General features: G+C 35.3%; 1 protein-coding gene across 1 annotated transcript in view; it reads right to left on the bottom strand.

Moving 5' to 3' along the window:
- The window catches only part of ADGRG2 (adhesion G protein-coupled receptor G2), a 167519-nt gene extending 156481 nt beyond the window's left edge, over positions 1–11038 (bottom strand). Inside the window, exon 1 of the mRNA XM_051984400.1 lies at positions 10224–11038. The gene's annotated coding sequence lies outside the window, so the exon portion shown is untranslated. The remainder of the gene's footprint in view (positions 1–10223) is intronic.
- Between the last annotated feature and the right edge of the window lie 8739 nt (positions 11039–19777).

The following is a 19777-nucleotide window of genomic DNA, read 5'->3' as shown; positions in this document are numbered from 1 at the left end:
ACTTTCTCAGAGGAGGAGTCAACCTTTGGGAGATCATATATAAGAATCTGACAGAGGCTCAGTCAAGAGAAGTCACTTCAGAAGACTGAAAGCCATAAGTTGGAGTTGAAGCAGACACAGAACACTCTGGGACAGACACAGAGCACTCTGGGAGATTGAGAGCCAGAAGCCCTCTCTTGGAGGCAAGAGAGATTCATTCCATTTTCCACTTTTGTGCTGGCTGGAGGCTGAAGAACAGACCTTTGGATTTTAGAGACATTCGGAGAGAGCTCTTGGAACCAAGCAGAAAGATAGGCCTCTAAGAAAAACTAACCAGGCTATTTTGGAAGGAGAAAATAAACATTTGCATTTTTATCAGCTGGCTGCATTTTGAGATGATTATTACTTTCAACTTCAACTAAGGATGCCTCCAGAAAACCTCCCCAAGAAACCTGCTCTATCCCAGAGAGAACCATTATATTTTAAAGAAGAGAACACCATACTCATTAACTTTTTTTTTTGAATCTTAACCAAATCAAACCCCAAATTTCCTAAAAGGAGAAATTATTATTTTGATGACCTAGTAATGTTGGTGGACAGAAAAAAAGAAAGAGAGAGGAAGAAAGAAAGAAAAAAGAAAGAAAGGAAGGAAGGAAGGAAGGGAAAGAAAAGGAGAAAGAGAGGGAAAGGAAGGAAGGAAGGGTGGGAGGGAAGGATGGAGGGTGGGGAAGACAGAAAGAGGGAGAGAAGAAGGGAAGAAAGATGTAAGGAAGGAAGGAAGAAGGAAGGAAAGGGAAAGAAAGGAGGGAAGAAGAGGAGCCAAAAGAACAAAGAAAGGAAGGGAGAAAGAAAATGCCAAAACTAAAGAAAACCTTAAAGATCAATAATCAACCCAGAGGATATGTGACTAGTCTAAGCTCACATAGCCTATTGTAAGTACATGCAAATTAATAGTTCTATTTCTATAATACTGGGTAGTTCAGCTTGTATTATAAATGTAAAAATAAAATTAATAATTTTAGGTTCATTAAATGTTGTGCCCAGAGACAGCAGGATAAGAGAAGAAAACAAAGTTAAAGTATTCATTTGTTAGAAAATAAGTCTAATTAGAACTTTTAAGATGGTAAGATTTAAAGCTAAAAAAGTTCCCTGAGGGTATTTAGTCTATTTTCTTCATTTAACAGATGAGAAAATGAGGTCCAGATATATTATAAAAAAGAAAGAAAGAAAAAAGAAAGAAAGAAAGAGAAAGAAAAGAAGGAAGGGAGGAAAGAAGGGAGGAAGGAAGAGAGGGAGGAAAGAAGGGAGGAAGGAAGAGAGGGAGAGAAGGAAGGAGAGAGGAGGGAGAGAAAGAGGAGGGAAGGAGGGAGAAGAGAAGAAGGGATGGAGGAAGGAGAGAAAAACAAAGGAAGGAAAGAAGGAAGAGAAAGAAAATTAGAAAGAGAGAAAGAAAGGAAGGAAGGAAGGAACTTGGCAAAGCTCCCATAGAATAGACTATGAACCCATGCCCTCTTACTTGAAAGTTAGAGAAGTGACTTGCCCAATGCCAGGATTCTAGTTTTTGCTTCCAAGGTCAACGCCAGTTATTTCTCCACCATACTGTCCTGCCTTTTCAGCTCATAATGAAGGCTGAAGCTGACTTGGCACAACAATGAAGCAGACAAAATTTATTTTCATATCCAACACTTCTTTCTTGGTCCTTTCTATACTTAATACTATGCTATTTCCCACATTTTTATGATTCCAGACCTCTCCTCATCTTTTCTTGCAAAAGTATAGTAAAAACTGATGTTAGGAAAAAGATCTAATAAATTCCTTTTCACAAAGGAGTGGATAGGACATAAATATAACTATTGCAATGAATATTTTAATTTTAACAGAAGGCTCAAAATCTTAAAGCAATGTAATGTTTCTCCATGGAGATCCATAAGAAGAAGGGGTTCCTTCTTGTTTGAAGGTAAGTAATCATCTAGTTATATATTCTTTGTATATAGTTTATTTCATCTCTGTCATTAGTATTTGAATTTTGACCTTCAGGTATTTCCTGAAGGCTAATGCTGCTGAGGACAAAAATAGACTATACTTTTAAAACATAAACTCTTATTTTCTTGAAATCTCCTATTAAATAGAGCTTCCAAGAACAAATAATAGAAAGATGAAAAATTCCCTTACAGAGCCCACAGAGGAGTAGAATCTGAGGTGATGATCCTGGCTTTGTGGGGGGAAATAGTGCCAGGTAGAGATTCTCAGCTCTCCTAATGGAAAATGAAAATGTGGGGGAAACAAATATCATGGTTCATTCGAAACAAGTACTTGGAAAAAATAAGCCTGACACATAGAAGTGTTCTGCACTCTTACTTCTACTTCTTCCTTCTTATAATCAATCAAAAAGCAGCGACTAAATACCTACTATGTTCTTTAGCAAACTGCACAAAGAAATGCAAAGAATATTCCCTCTTCTCAAGGACTCAGAAGAGAGATAACACGAAATAATTATTTACACATATGTAATATATATGTGTATATACACACACATGTTGCTGATGTGTAGTCACACACACACACACGATAAATTAACACAACAAATAATGGAACAGAAAACTGGTCTGTGAGCCTGGTCTAGTTGTCCTAGAATACGTCCACCAACATGAGACAAAGTCTCAATAAGGCAAAATTTCAGCTCTAATAACATTTTGGAGTGGGAAGGGGAAAGAAGGAGAAATTGTTGCGAAGCACATCATCAGTTGACCTTTTTTTTTAAAGGAAGCTAGAATATCTGTACATTTCTCATAATTCCCCTATCCATGACACATTTTTTTTTTTTTTTTTTGATATTGGGCAAGTCTCTTAACCTCACTCGGTCTTAGTTTCCTCATCTATAAGAGGAAGCAGGTGGTCTAAATGGCCTCTGACACCATTTCTGACTCTAAATCTATGATCTTATGAGATATTTAAGCTTGACCTATATTCAACCTTGTAGAGGCCTAAAAATGGGGGATGAACTTTGGTGAGTTTTAAATGGAGTATGAACACATGAATAAGCTGGAATTATGGTCAATAAAAGGGCTTCCTTTATGAATGAATCAGAGTCCATTGTCAGGATTACATGTTATCATCAGAACAAACTCTGATGAAGTCTGATCAAAAAGATGTATTAAACCCCCTCCACACTTCCACTCTCACCTCCAAAATAAGATTTTCAAGAACTGACCATATTCCCTGGATATTTTTAAGTTTCTAGTTGTTCAGTGCCATGTACTCCTTTAACAGGGAGTGTCATGGGATATCCAAGTTATTTTGCTGAAATGAAAATTTACTAGAAATAATATTCTTAGTGTCTAGAACTTGGGGAGGAAATAGAAGCGATGATATTAGCAAACATTCTCTTCATTTTTCTTCTCCCAGATCTTCTCCCTTCCCCTCCTTCCTCTCCTCCTTTTCGTCTTCTCCTCCACTCCCTTGTTCTTTCCCCCTTTCCTCTTCTCTCTTCTCTTTTCTCTTTCCTTTCCTTTGCCTCCCCTTCTCCTTCCTTTTTCATTTTCCTTCTTTTTTTGTTTCCCTTCTTTCCTTTCCTTTCTTTTTTCATGCTTTGTTTTGGATGGAAGGAAAGTTTAATAGATGATTTTTGTTGTTGCTGTTTTTAATGTGGATGTTTAGAGTTGGACAGTCTTAGGAAGATTAAGAACAAAAGAAGTGAAAAGAATTCAATCCAACTTTTCTGCTCTGTCTGTAGTGAAGACAGCAAATAACTATGAGTTTTTCTACCCTTCAATTTAACTTATTAACTTATTAAACAAGATATTGTATTACATATTAGAGGATATAAAAATGATTTACGTACAACAATTCTGGCCCTCATATTCTTATCTAGAAGGGTAGATAAGATATGTACCCACACAATAGATATACATAGAAAGGTTCAAAGTATTATTGAGATATCCAGATTGGGAAAATGACTTGATTACATGGACTGAGGTCAGAGAAAGCACTTGTACAATAGTTTTAGATAGAAAAAGTCTTTTATATTTGAATAGACAAAGTTTTGCTAATATAAGTAACATATGGGAATATGTAAATAACTTTATTATAAAAACATTTAAAAATATGATTTATTTCAAAATAATCTGCCTCTGACTATTTTTTCAGGTTTCAATCCAATTCAAAAAGCATTTATTAAACAAGTAGTATGTGCAAAATTATTTCCTAGGCACCGAGGAAGACAAAAAAAAAAAAAAAAGGAAAAAAATCCAGACGTTTAGCATAAGGGACAGACACATAGACTGAGCAGGTACCCAGAAGCATTCTTCTCCTTCCACAAAAACTCAAAGTTGACAGAGTTCCTAGAGAGAAATAACTTTAGCTGTCATGTGACACATTTACAAGAAACACTGATTTCACTTGTTTGAGGACATTGGGAAGGAAGAGCCAGGAGACCTAAGTTCTTCAATTCCCTGTGCTACTTAACCTATGACATTAGACAAGTAGCCACTTTTCTGGCTACATTTTCCTCCTCTATAAAATTATATGGTTCTACTAGAGGACTTCTATGATCTATTTATGATTCTATAACTACTCCTCACTGAAATGAGAACAATCCCATCACTGAAAATATGTCTTCTCATCAAAATCACTTGGAATTTATTTTTTCATTGCCTATATTTTCATACCATGTTTTCTTTTTTCTTCTTGACAAATGATTTACCATTTGTTACATGGAGTAAATTACCCCAACTCAGTTCAAAGGAGAAGAGTCATCAATTCCAATCTAATTCCCTGTCTATAATTATAACAAAAGAAATAATATTCTACTTTCTGTGGATAAGTTTTTTAAAATTAGCAATCAGAGTTTTAGGTTTCTTGCTATTTAAAGGCTCCTCAAATTGCTAGAAGTTTTTCATGTTTGCAAAATATACACAGCACCAAGTTTTTTTTTTCCTTTTCAAAATAAATATTTGCATGTGTTTGCATTAGAGAAAAAAATAGCAATCCCAGCTAACTCATGAGAAACTTTAAAATAACATTTTGATATAAGATACTGGCAATGGAACAAGTCAGTATGTACATAACATTTTATGCAAAATATTTTTTAAAAGTCTAATATCAACTTAAATTAGGAGATTCAAAAATTATGAATAAGATCTCAAAAGTGAATTTTAAGCAGATATCTAGTATGTTGTTTGCCTATTCAAATGGTTTAATTTGCTGATTCTGATCATATTCAGAAGAAGAGCTGAATTACAGAGAAGAAAATAGAACAATAGAGATTAAAATGTATTTAAAATGATATGTTAAAACTGACTTAATTTTATTCTTGAGGATTATATTTGGACAATATATGGTCTTGGTGCTACATTTTAGGAAGACTTTTACTATCTAGAGAGATAGTGTGGTCTTAGTGCATTGAAGTCCATTTTTATAATCAGGAGGTCCAGGTTCTGGATCTAACTTGTAAAAGGCATAAGATCATGGAAGTCTTTTAGTGGTTCAGTGCTCCAACAAATTCTCTAAGACTGTAAGTTATAAACTAATTCCCAATCAGTATTGGTAGAGTAAATTTCTATATAGACAATTAAATAATCCAATGTAATTATTGGTTAGTGAAAAAAATAAATTAATCAACATCCAGAAGACATACGTATACCCTTAAATCATATCAGATTATCAGCTGAGAAAGCTAGGGACATCAGTTTCTTCTCTGTAACCAGCACCATTGTGAGGATCAAATGAAAATTATGTAACTTTTTGTAACTGTTAACTTGTAAAGAGCTTTGAAAACTTTGAAAAATTAGACACATACTAGCAATTATTATTGTTACAATTTTTTAAAAGTTGATTTTAGGGTACAAGAGTAAATTAAATCTTTTTTTTTCAACCTGTCAACTACAATACTTTCGTATTCTTTTTTCCAAAGTTATTACCATTTGCTTAAAAAGCAGAATCTGCTACAAAACATATCTGTCTTAGACCCAATCTAACAATATGGTTACTGAAATATCAAAAGGATCTCTTTATAATACAATCTCATCAATAAAATGATGCTGCAGAACATTGTTTGACAGTTATCTTATAATGAGACTGTAAGAATATTATTATGACGACTTAATATGAGTTGCTTTAAACCTTTTCCTTTTCCATTCTAGCCTTCACTTATCTGTCAAATTGATCTGCCTTATAGTCTAGATCTGACATAGCTCTTCCCTACTCAATAGATTCCAGTGCCTTCCCATCACTTTCAGGATCAAATCAAATAAAAACATCTGTCTGACATTCAAAACCTTTCATAATCTGTCTCCTGGCTACTTTTACAGTCTTTTTTAGACCTTATAATTTTTTATATCTTATTCATATATATGTATACCTTATTCCTTATATTGTTTAACTTTATTCCTTATACCTTATAATTTACTTCTTCTTCCTGCCTTATATGTCCTCCACATATTCTATACTTCAGTGATACTGGTTTTCTTTGTTCCATGCACAAAACAGCATCTCTCCATTGACCAAACTCTCCATTGGCTGTTCTCTATGTTTGGAATACTCTCTCTCCTCACTTCTGTCTCCTGCCTTTCCTGACTATCTTTCAGTCCCAGCTAAAAGCTCCTCATCTATGAGAGCCTTTGCCCTCTTAATGCTACTTCCTGACTACCTTAACTACTTAATGCTATTGTTTTAATGCTATATAACCCCTCTTAATGCTGCTGCCTTTCCTCTACTGATACCTCCAATTTATTCTGTTTATGGCTTTTCTTTTATATATAGTTGTTTTCATGCTGTTTTCCTCATCTTCCCCTATCTCCCAATTGTGAGCTCTTTTAGAGCGGGAACTATTTTTTTTTTTTTTTTTGCCTCTCTTTGTATCCCCAGCACTTACCACAGTGTCTGATGCATGATTAATAAATGTTTGACTTATTGGCATCATAAAAAAGTGTAATTTACCCTGAGACCTCCAAATAGAATAGTTACACTTTAGATAAAATAGACACTGAGATGGTCTTAAGTAGTAAAATAGAAAATGAAATACTTAAAAACATATTTATGAGACTTTTCAACTACCTTTTTTTTATTGAAAGCTGACTCCTAGTATTCCATCTATTTCTCCTCACCTTCAAAATATTCATTTTAATGTAAAGCCTTATGTTTTCTGCTTGAATCCAATTTTAAAGAGGAACTAGAATCTTTTAGAAAACAGTATGAAAAAACATATATTTGCAAATTTCATTTGCACAGGTGAAAGAACCAGTGAAAATATTCAATATATTTATTCACTATAATAATAGAAGTCATCAGAATACATAAGCTTTGCACATGGAAATCTTTTTTAAATGCTCAAATGCAGTTAACTGAATTTAAAATCTCAAAAGGCTTATAACAAGGCCAAAGGAAAAAAACAGTAGAGGCCCCCTTTGCCAAATCATCCTGTGAAATCCATTTTCCCAGACTCACCTCCTGAAGACACCAAAATAACCAGAGATCCCAATCATTAAAGTTCAAATGATTGTTTTTTTTTGTTTTTTGTTTTTTGTTTTTTTTTAGTATTTCTCTAAAAAATTTGTTTTCTGGAAAAAAACACAGACACTCTAAAATATTTATTTTGTTGACTGTGAAATTATTTTAGAGTTAAAATGCTCTGGGTTATCTCATTGTTCTATTGTCTATTTCTGATTGACGTCACTTACAACAATGTGATGGTAAAAATCAAAAGGAATCTAATCAGCTTTGGCATTATCCACAGGGCATGTAAGACAATATTCCTCAAGCACTGTGGGATTTCTCTCTCTCTCTTTTTTTTTTTTTTTAAGACTTTGCTTTCTGGGCATAAAAAGCAGATAAAATCACATAAGATATGAGCTGAATGCTTCCGCAGTTCAATTTGTAATTCACTCAATAAATAATAAGACCTGAAATTTATATGTCATTTTACAGTGTCCATTAATATCTTCATTTGATTCTCATCACCATCCTGTCAGGTAGGTAGGGCAGGTATTTTTAATACCATTTTAGAGTTGAAGAAATAGAAGTGCAGAAATCAAGTGGTTTTCATTCCTCCCCAGGTTATACTTTTTATTCTCTGTCTTTTTCTCTACTATGCCTCAGAAGCTTCCTCACTCTGGAAGTTCACTCTTTCTGGACTTCTCACCCTGAACACACAATCTTCTCCCATATCCTCTTCCACTATCCTCATTCCTCCCAAAACTTCCATTTTAAAGAATGAGGCTGGCCCATTCATGTCTTTATTCCTCTCTGGGCTATATTCCTAACTCTGAGAACTTTCTCTACCATAAATTTTTCTGTATGCCTTCTCTTTCTTCTCTTTTATTTTCATCTTCCTTTTATGTGTTGTCTTTTCCCCTTAAAATGTAAGCTCTTCTAGGGTGGGGAGGGGAGAGGAAGATTGTCTTTATTTTTGTCAAGCACATAATTAAAATGTTTAACAGATGATAGTTGATTTCACTTGACTTGCCCAAAGTCATGATAAACCCAAGGTTTGAACCATCCCAGATTCTCAATTATGTGCTTATTCTACTATACAAGCTAGCTCCAGAAAGCTCCTAACAGTGATCCCAAAGCTTTCATTAAAATCTTAATTATTTTAAGGTGATGATCTTTCCATAATAAAATGTCAGTAAATCCTATTTTACCTATTTAGAAATGACAATTCCATATTAACTTTAACTCTTATATAATTACATTGCAAATAAAACACATTATTGGGTCTCCCCACAAAAGTGATAATACATTAAAACAAAAAATAATCATTTAAAAACTCATATCTACAAAGAGAACTTAATAGAAACAAATATGCTATCTGTTCTCAATTCATGTCTTTACTTCAGTAAACAAATGTAATGTCCTCCTTTATTGCCTATTATTATTACCAAGCAAGGTAGTAACCATTAAGAAAAATCAGATCATTTATCAGGAGTAAAGGAAGTCAATTGCTAGAATTGATTTAATTTATCTTTATCTTTTAAAAATCTCGTTGCCGTGACTCTCATCCACAGTCCATTACAAATTGAAGGTTTTTCTCACTAACATTTTCGATGTCGTGTGTTCCAAAAAACTCAACCATTATTTTGTCTCAGATGCAAGAAATTCAAGTTAGAAACACAATTAGTTAACTCCCCAGACCTCAAATTCTTGCCCTTTTCCATTCTGCCTATACAGATTTGAGCTCTTCAACCTGTTATATATCATTGTGGAGAATAGATGCTTCCACTTGGTATTCCCATTCTGCTAGGAGACTTTAGTTCATCATTTTAAAAGGAAAACACAACGGAACAGAGACAGAATTTTAATGTCATTCACACTACCGCTATGGTAAGTTATGTGCTTAAGAGATCGAGTCCCCATAAACTGAGCTCAAGCTTACATCTAGAGGTTGCATCCTAATCTTGTTATTTGCAAGCGTGGACAAAGTATGAATCAAAAGTTCCTGCAAATAGTTCCTTTTTTCCAAAGTAAAGTTTTTTTTTTTTTTTAAGTACATATATTTTAACCTAAAGTTTCGAAAAATCCCATCTTTCTATCTTTTAGCTAAAGGTAACACAATTTAAGGCCCTTTCTTCCAGAAATCACAAGGAAATCTCAGCCAGGAAAACCCTCAAGAGTGTTTTCAAGTAACTTGTTCGCTCCTTCCACGGCTGAACTCTAACTTTCCACGATTCATCAGGGTGTGTGCCCCGCAGCTCCGCTAAAGCGTTTTCAGAAGTCCAACAGCACCTCGGTGATTCTCCCCTCACTGATCATGGCTCTCATTATCTGGAAGGGGAGGAGACCAGGAGACAATCCCAGGAAGACGGAGGAGTCACCAGAATTAAACTCAGCCCGGAGAGCACTTCAAATGCCTCTCCCAAGAAAACAAGGAGGTCATTTCACTTGCCTCAATCTCCTCGCACTGGTCCCTATTGCCCCGACTCTGTATATAACTACCATCCATCCATCCATCCACCCACCCATCCATCCATCTTCTATCTATCTATCTATCTATCTGTCTATCTATGGCTATCCGTCCATCCATACACCCATTCATCCATCCATATTTACCTAATTACCTATCTCTGTTTACTTATCAGTATCTATCATCTTTCATCTGTCATTCTGCCTTTTGTCTTTTATGTATCTCTCCACATCACAATTTATTTCTACCCAAAATACTCTCTATTCTTTCTTTTCCACTTCATGTTAACACACCCATCCCACTTCCCTTCACCGGTCTCCCTTTTGTACCCATGTCTTTGTCTTACCTGTACCTTGTTACTGCCAGGCTCCCGAGGCGGATCAGGAAACTGGCCTGCCCGCCTGCCTGTCTTCTGCTTCTTTGCTTCCTCCTTGCCTCTTCTCGCAACCTTCCCCACTGGACCTCCAGCTGTAGAGAGCGGCGTGGCTTGACTCGCAAGCAGTAGCTGCGACGGTGGTAACAGAGGCTGCACTGAGCAGGGAGTGGAGTAAGAGGGGTGGCTACAGAGATGGAACTGGGGCAAAGGCGAAAGGGAGGGGAGGAGGAGAAAAGGAGGGATATGAGTAAGGAAGGCAGACCCGGGCGGAAGCTAGATTCAAGAGGCAAACGGTATTATTACTGCATCAGCTGTGGCTGTTGGGGCTGCTGTGGAACATCTGGAGTGCTCCCTCTGCAGCATTATTTTTTGATAGCTTGGCTGTCAAAATCCCGCAGAGGCTCACTTGCTCCTGCTGGTTGTCCTCGGGACCCAGACTGATTGACTTTATCTACTAACGCCTTCCTCACACCCAAATACCTGCTCCGACCGTTCAAGAACTCAACAGAAGAAGATTCTTTTGAAGTCGGTTTTATTTCTAGGGATCTGTGCTCTCCTAAAAAGTACAGGAATCTACTTTGCAGATCCTCGGACTTCAGTTCTTCCCGACTTAACTCAAGACACCAAACCTGTGTTATAGTAAATTGAAACAATAATTTGTAGAGCCCATTTTACCAATCGATTTCGTGTACACAGACTTGTTATATAACCCCATTTGCCTCTCAAATAAACCAATGAGACGGATAAGGTATGGTTTTACGGCATATCCATTTTATTGCCACTGGACCCCGATGACTTTGGAGGGGAAAGTGAAGCAGATGACCTTGCACAGCTCTTCCTTATTCAAATCCAATTAACTTGCATGGCATAGTCTTCTTCGAGAACGGACAAACAACAACGTATGAAGAAACTGAGGAGACAGATATGCCCAAAGTCACAGCAGAAGTTTCAGATCTCTTGATACAGTTAGGTGCTTTTCTCTTTGATTTCTTAACTACTCTTTTTTGTTTTTTTTTTTCAGAAAATTTTTTATGGAAATAAATTTTTTTTTATTAAAGATTTTTATTTTCAAAACATATGCATGGATAATTGTTCAACATTCACCTTTGCAAAACCTTGTGTTCCAGTTTCTTCCTCCCCTTTTCTATCCCCTGCCTAGATGTCAAGTAATGCAATACATATTAAACATGGTAAAAATATATATCCTCAATTATTCTTAAAATGACTAGTGTTGGAGAGGAAGAGGGAGAAGGGAAGAGGAGAGGAAGTAGGAATTAGAGTAGGAGAAAGGGAACATGAAAACAAAGGAAAAACAATATCAGAATCTTTGAAATCCTTTTGCTAAGTTATCCAGTTTCTTACATTCCTTCTTCCCCCTCCTCAATTTCCCCCCACTTCCTGCTTTCAGGGGAAAAAAATGCAAATTGAAGATTCTCTTTGCCTTCTCAACATTCCCTTTCCGCACTTTCAGAATCCCCTTTCTTCCTAACTTGTGGATATTTGTGAATATAGTTAAGTAGCTGGTCTCTATTCCCTACAGGCAAAAACCTTAGAGGCTTAGCACAACACCATTGCATTGTACTCCATGAACTTTACAAACTTTTCTCAAACTTGTCCAACTTAAATGAGGTTAAAACCAATGATCAAAGGTAAGCCATTTAAAAAAATTGTTCAGGTTAGCAAGTATTTAGGGATTATTGATTCTAAGTCATTTGAGCTGTGGGGAAAAGCATAGCGATTTTCCATTGTTCTTGAAAATAAAGTAAAAATTAGTATCAATAGCTCATCGTATTTGACTTTTTTTTGGTCTCTCTCTCTCTCTCTCTCTCTCTCTCTCTCTCTCTCTCTCTTTGTTGCTCTTTTTTTCTGTCTCTTTCTGTTGCTGTCTCTCTCTGCCACTCTGACTATCTCTGTTTCTCTCCATCTCTTTCTCTTATTTCTCTTTCAGACACACCTTTTCTCTCTGTCTCTATTTCTCCTTCTCTCCACATACATACACACACGCACACATGCACATACATACACACAGACATACACATACATGAATATGCATCTAGGTGGTGTAGTGGATAGAGCACCAATCCTGGAAATAAGAAAACCTCGCTTCAAATCCAGCCTTAATAGTTGTGTGACTGTGGGCAAGTCATTTAGCTCTCTTTGCCTCAGTTTCTTCATCTATAAAATGAGTTAGAGAAGGAAATGGCAAACTTCTTCAGTATTTTTGCCAAGAAAACCTTAAACGATATCAAGAAGAGTTGGACATGACTAAACAATAACAACAACATATATATATATATATATATATATATATATATATATATATATATATATATATATATATATATATAGTTTGAATCTCACAAAAGATAAGTGCTATTATTATAAAGACCAGGAAACTGAGCATGAAAGGTTAAATAACCTGCTTAGTATTGCACAGATGCTAAGTTCAACATTCCATCTACTATACAATGCTGCTTTATTTCATTGATTCTGTTCTATTAAGAAAACCTTCAAAAGAGGTCACAGTTGAGTAGGACACAACTGAAAAATGACTGAATTACAACAACTCTCAACAGTTAAAGCCTAACTACTGATTTTAGGACCACTGAAAAGGTAGTAACCTGGATACCTGTTCTGCCAGGAATAAGGCTCAGATTAAATTATGGAATTGTGCCCTTCAGAATTCAAATGGACAATACACACACAGACACACATACATTATATATAAATACATGCATATAAATAGTACCATCAAGCAAACACAAACACCCACTGAAATCTGAAAGATATATATGTGCAAATATATACACACATATACATATATACACTGATACACACATATTATATGTATGTATGTATATCCCAGATACATCTAATCTGAATGGGACATGTTCTGATAATTCAATTTTGCAATTAAGAATATATCCACAGGTCCAGAGTGATCAGTTACCACAAATTGATTTTACTTGAGACTTTTAGGAAACTTATCCATCATTAGGAAATCTTTCTGACCTAGGGCCATCCTGCCCTATCCCTTTACTGTCTTTTCCCAAAACATACTTGGACAGAGGTTCTTAACTTATTTTGTGTACTCTTTGGCATCCTGGTGAAACCTATGGATCCCTTCATAGAATAATTTTTCTACATGCATAAAATAAAATTTATATTTTAATAATATAATAATAATAAAAATTATAAAATTTATGGAATTAGAAAAGAAACCAATCTTATATGTAATTTTTCCCATTCAAATTAATGAACCTCCTAGAGTGCTTAAACATCACTAGGAAAAGATCAGAAAACCGCTGATTTGTTAGTAATATGAAATCAGATTGATTCCATAGACTGATTTCCAGGTTGTATATAATCACGGGCCATATGTAGTCTCTCTCCAATTAGGGTTAAATAAATGTATGAAGTTCATCAATTTTGCATTTGGGATAGCCATCAGCTTGTTACTTATTCACTTTCTTTCTTTCTTTTTTTATTATATTTATTGGCATCATGGCTTATGGGTTAGAGAGCCAGAGTCCGTATGACCTAGCTCCACACCGTGCCTCTGATATTAGCAATGGAAAGACCCTGGACAGATCACTTAATCAGTTGATGCTTCCAGGCAACTCTCCAAAGTGCCCAAGTTATTGGTAAAGCAATTTCCTTCCAGGAATCATAGGTATAATCTGTATTCTCCTCCCTCTCCAATATTTTCAACAAATTGACTCTAGAAAAAAAGTATGTCCAAGTATGTCCACATCCAGAAAAGTATCCCTTGCAGTAAAGGATTAAAAAAGAAGCTAGATCAAAAAAAGTTCAGCTTGTCCAACTCACTCATCCATCATCACTGATTCTCTTTCTTCTGAACACATTCATTGATCTTCCCTTTACACTCATTATTCTGCCCATTCTTTCCCATTTCCCATTATCAGCTCTCTCAATAGGGCAGTGACTGACTCATTCTTCTCATTGGGGTACATACTAAGCATGCTCTTAAGCACTTTAAACCAGGACTAGTTTCTACTATCTTCCTTTCTTCACAAAGGAAGTTCCTAATGCTTGAAAGGAGGTCTAGAGAACAATTAGTAGCTGAAATAATATAATAAAATAATAAATGATGAACCTAGAGTCAGAATACCTGAGTTCAAATGCAATTCCAGACATCACTAGCTAGGGATTTTGGGCATGTCATGTAACTGCTGTTTGCCTCAATTTCCTCAACTATAAAATGTGGATAATAATAGCACCTGTTCCCAAAGTTGTTGTAAGGATTAAATGAAATAATTTTTTTTTGTAAAGCACTTAGCATAATCCCTGGCACATAATAGAAATGCTAGCTCTTATTTTAATAGTGCTATAATTATTATTACTTAGGCATCTAGCTGTGAAGTCCTCATTGGCTGTTCAGTTCTAAAATGGTAAAACCCTTTCTTATTCCCTGGTGTCTGAGAAAGCAACAAAAGCTTACTACCTTGAGCCAGGGTCTAAACAATAACAACAACAATGATAACTAATGTTTCTATAACACTTGGAAATTTGCAAAGTGCTTTACTGATGCTATCTCTTTTGGTCCATAAAAGAGAACAATGTCCTTATCTCCATATATTTCTTTTCCTTACAAGTGCCCTTAATGTGGACAGTTATAAAAATGGGAATGAAAAAAGAGATTAATTATAGCAGGCTCAGAAAACTCTTTAAAACAAAGTAAAGCAAAACAAACAAAGAATCCACTCAATAAGTCAGTTTTGCAGCATGAATTCTAAAAACACACTGCATTCTTACTTGCTAGAAAGAGAAGAGAATGGCAGCATCTTAATAGGTGAGAGAAATTAAGGAGAAAACATACAGAAATAGGAAGCACAGCATGTCATAGAGCACACTGGACTAAGAGCCAAGGCGATTTACTTTTCATTTTAGCTCTGTCACTAACTACCTATGTGATCTCAGGTAAATATGTTTTTTTTTTTTTTTTTTTTTTTTTTTTTTAACCCTCAGTGGTAGTTTTATTTTTTTTTAAATTTTTTTATTTAATAATTACATTATATTTACACTCATTTCTGTTCCGATTTTTTTTTCCCCTCCCTCCCTCCACCCCCTCCCCTAGATGGCAAGCAGTCCTTTATATGTTGGATATGTTGCAGTATATCCTAGATACAATATATGTTTGCAGAACCGAACAGTTCTCTTGTTGCGTAGGGAGAATTGGATTCAGAAGGTATAAATAATCCGGGAAGAGAAACAAAAATGCAGATAGTTCACATTCGTTTCCCAGTGTTCTTTCTTTGGGTGTAGCTGCTTTTGTCCGTCATTTATCAATTGAAACTCAGGTCTCTTTGTCAAAGAATCCACTTCCATCAAAATATGTCCTCATACAATATCGTTGTCGAAGTGTATAATGATCTCCTGGTTCTGCTCATTTCACTTAGCATCAGTTCATGTAGGTCTCTCCAAGCCTCTCTGTATTCATCCTGCTGGTCATTTCTTACAGAACAATAATATTCCATAACATTCATATACCACAATTTACCCAGCCATTCTCCAATTGATGGGCATCCATTCATTTTCCAGTTTCTAGCCACTACAAACAGGGCTGCTACAAACATTTTGGCACATACAGGTCCCTTTCCCTTCTTTAGTATTTCTTTGGGATATAAGCCCAATAGAAACACTGCTGGATCAAAGGATATGCACATTTTGATAATTTTTTGGGCATAATTCCAGATTGCTCTCCAGAATGGTTGGATTCGTTCACAACTCCACCAACAATGCATTAGTGTCCCAGTTTTCCCGCATCCCCTCCAACATTCATCATTATTTTTTCCTGTCATCTTAGCCAATCTGACAGGTGTGTAGTGGTATCTCAGAGTTGTCTTAATTTGCATTTCTCTGATCAATAATGATTTGGAACACTCTTTCATATGAGTGGTAATAGTTTCAATCTCATCCTCTGAAAATTGTCTGTTCATATCCTTTGACCATTTATCAATTGGAGAATGGCTTGATTTCTTATAAATTTGAGTCAGTTCTCTATATATTTTGGAAATGAGGCCTTTATCAGAACCTTTAACTGTGAAAATGTTTTCCCAGTTTGTTGCTTCCCTTCTAATCTTGTTTGCATTAGTTTTATTTGTACAAAGGCTTTTTAATTTGATGTAATCGAAATTTTCTATTCTGTGATCAGTAATGGTCTCTAGTTCATCTTTGGTCACAAATTTCTTTCTCCTCCACAAGTCTGAGAGATAAACTATTCTATGTTCCTCTAATTTATTTATAGTCTCGTTCTTTATGCCTAGGTCATAGACCCATTTTGATCTTATCTTGGTATATGGTGTTAAGTGTGGGTCCATGCCTAATTTCTGCCATACTAATTTCCAATTATCCCAGCAGTTTTTATCAAATAATGAATTCTTTTCCCAGAAGTTAGGGGCTTTGGGTTTGTCAAACACTAGATTGCTATAATTGACTATTCTGTCTTGTGAGCCTAGCCTTTTCCACTGATCCACTAATCTATTTCTTAGCCAATACCAAATGGTTTTGGTGACTGCTGCTTTATAATATAATTTTAGATCAGGTACAGCTAGGCCACCTTCATTTGATTTTTTTTTCATTAATTCCCTTGAGATTCTCAACTTTTTATTGTTCCATATGAATTTTGTTGTTATTTTTTCTAGATCAATAAAATATTTTCTTGGAAGTCTGATTGGTATAGCACTAAATAAATAGATTAGTTTAGGGAGTATTGTCATCTTTATTATGTTCGCTCGGCCGATCCAAGAGCACTTAATATTTTTCCAATTATTTAAGTCTGACTTTATTTGTGTGGAGACTTTTTTATAATTTTGCTCATATAATTCCTGACTTTCCTTTGGTAGATAGATTCCCAAATATTTTATGGTATCAACAGTTATTCTGAATGGAATTTCTCTTTGTATCTCTTGCTGTTGGGTTTTGTTGGTGATGTATAAAAATGCTGAGGATTTATGGGGATTTATTTTGTAGCCAGCTACTTTGCTAAAATTATGAATTATTTCCAATAGCTTTTTGGTAGAATCTCTGGGGTTCTCTAGGTATACCATCATATCATCTGCAAAGAGTGATAGTTTGGTTTCCTCATTGCCTACTCTAATTCCTTTTATATCTTTCTCGACTCTTATTGCCGAGGCTAGTGTTTCTAATACAATATTAAATAATAATGGTGATAGTGGGCAACCTTGCTTCACTCCAGATCTTACTGGGAAAGGTTCCAGTTTTTCCCCATTGCATATGATGCTTACTGATGGTTTTAAATATATGCTCCTGACTATTTTAAGGAAAAGTCCATTTATTCCTATGCTCTCAAGTGTTTTTATTAGGAATGGATGTTGGATTTTATCAAATGCTTTTTCTGCATCTATTGAGATGATCATGTGGTTTTTGTTTGTTTGGTTATTGATATAGTCAATTATGTTAATAGTTTTCCTAATATTGAACCAGCCCTGCATTCCTGGTATAAATCCTACTTGGTCATAGTGTATTATCCTGGTGACAATTTTCTGTAATCTTTTTGCTAATATTTTATTTAAGATTTTAGCATCAATATTCATTAGGGAGATTGGTCTATAATTTTCTTTCTCTGTTTTCAGCCTACCTGGTTTAGGTATCAGTACCATATCTGTGTCATAAAAGGAGTTTGGTAGGACTCCTTCAATCCCTATTTTTTTCAAATAGTTTATATAACATTGGAGTTAATTGTTCTTTAAATGTTTGGTAGAATTCACATGTAAATCCATCTGGTCCTGGGGATTTTTTCTTAGGGAGTTGATTGATAGTTTGTTCTATTTCTTTTTCTGAGATGGGACTGTTTAGGATATTTACTTCTTCCTCTGTTAGTTTGGGCAAGCTGTATTTTTGGAGGTATTTTTCTATTTCATTTAAGTTGTCGAATTTATTGGCATAAAGTTGGGCAAAGTAACTCCTAATTATTGCTCTAATTTCCTCTTCGTTAGTGGTGAGTTCTCCCTTTTCATTTTTAAGACTAACAATTTGATTTTCCTCTTTCCTTTTTTTAATCAGATTTACTAAGGGTTTGTCTATTTTGTTGGTTTTTTCATAGAACCAACTCTTAGTTTTATTAATCAATTCAATAGTTTTTTTACTTTCAATTTTATTGATCTCACCTTTTACTTTTAGAATTTCAAGTTTAGTGTTTGACTGGGGGTTTTTAATTTGTTCCTTTTCTAGCATTTTTAATTGCAAACCCAATTCATTGACCTTCTCTTTCTCTATTTTATACAAATAGGCCTCTAGAGATATGAAATTTCCCCTTATTACCGCTTTGGCTGCATCCCATACATTTTGGTATGATGTCTCATTATTATCGTTTTCTTGGGTGAAGTTATTAATTATGTCTATGATTTGCTGTTTTACCCAATCATTCTTTAGTATGAGATTATTTAGTTTCCAATTATTTTTTGGTCTACTTCCCCCTGCTTTTTTGTTGAATGTAATTTTCATTGCATCGTGGTCTGAAAAGGATGCATTTACTATTTCTGCCTTACTACATTTGAGTTTGAGGTTTTTATGTCCTAATATATGGTCAATTTTTGTATAGGTTCCATGAACTGCTGAAAAGAAAGTGTATTCCTTTCTGTCTCCATTACATTTTCTCCAGAGATCTATCATATCTAGCTTTTCTAGTATTCTGTTTACCTCTTTGACTTCTTTCTTATTTATTTTCTGGTTTGATTTATCTAATTCTGAGAGTGCAAGGTTAAGATCTCCCACTATTATAGTTTTACTGTCTATTTCTTCTTGCAGCTCTCTTAGTTTCTCTTTTAAGAATTTAGATGCTACCCCACTTGGTGCATATATGTTTAATATAGATAGTGCTTCATTATCCATGCTACCCTTTAGCAAGATATAGTGTCCTTCCTTATCTCTTTTAATTAGGTCAATTTTTGCTTTAGCTTGATCTGAGATCAGGATGGCTACCCCTGCTTTTTTGACTTCACCTGAAGCATAGTAGATTTTGCTCCAACCTTTTACCTTTAACCTGCATGTATCTCCCCGCTTCAGGTGTGTTTCCTGTAAACAACATATTGTAGGATTCTGGCTTTTAATCCATTCTGCTAACCGCTTCCTCTTTATGGGGGAGTTTACCCCGTTCACGTTTATGGTTAGAATGACCAATTCTGTATTACTTGCCATCTTGTTAACCCCGGTTTATGCTTTCCTCCCTTCTTTCCCCTTTCCCCCCCTTCCAAGTATTAAGCTTGTGAGCCCCCCTTGCTTCTCACAGCCCTCCCTTTTTAGTGTCCCTCCCCCCGCCTTAGAGTTCCTCCCCCTATCTTACCCCTTTCCCTCCCAGTTCCCGTATTCCCTTCCGCTTAGCTTATTCCTTCCCTTTCCACTTTTCCCTTCTCACTTTTCAATGAGATGGGAGAAGTTTCACCATAGATTGAATATGTCTTAAGATTTTTCACTTAAAGCCAATTCTGAAGGCAGTAAGATACCCACTATATTCATCCCCCTCCATTCTTTCTCTCAGATAT

The sequence above is a fragment of the Antechinus flavipes genome, chromosome 3 (genome assembly GCF_016432865.1).
Source record: "Antechinus flavipes isolate AdamAnt ecotype Samford, QLD, Australia chromosome 3, AdamAnt_v2, whole genome shotgun sequence".
NCBI classification, from domain to species: Eukaryota; Metazoa; Chordata; class Mammalia; order Dasyuromorphia; family Dasyuridae; genus Antechinus; species Antechinus flavipes.
The sequence above is the reverse complement of the archived record's forward strand: the minus strand, read 5'-3'. Positions and strand labels throughout refer to the sequence as shown.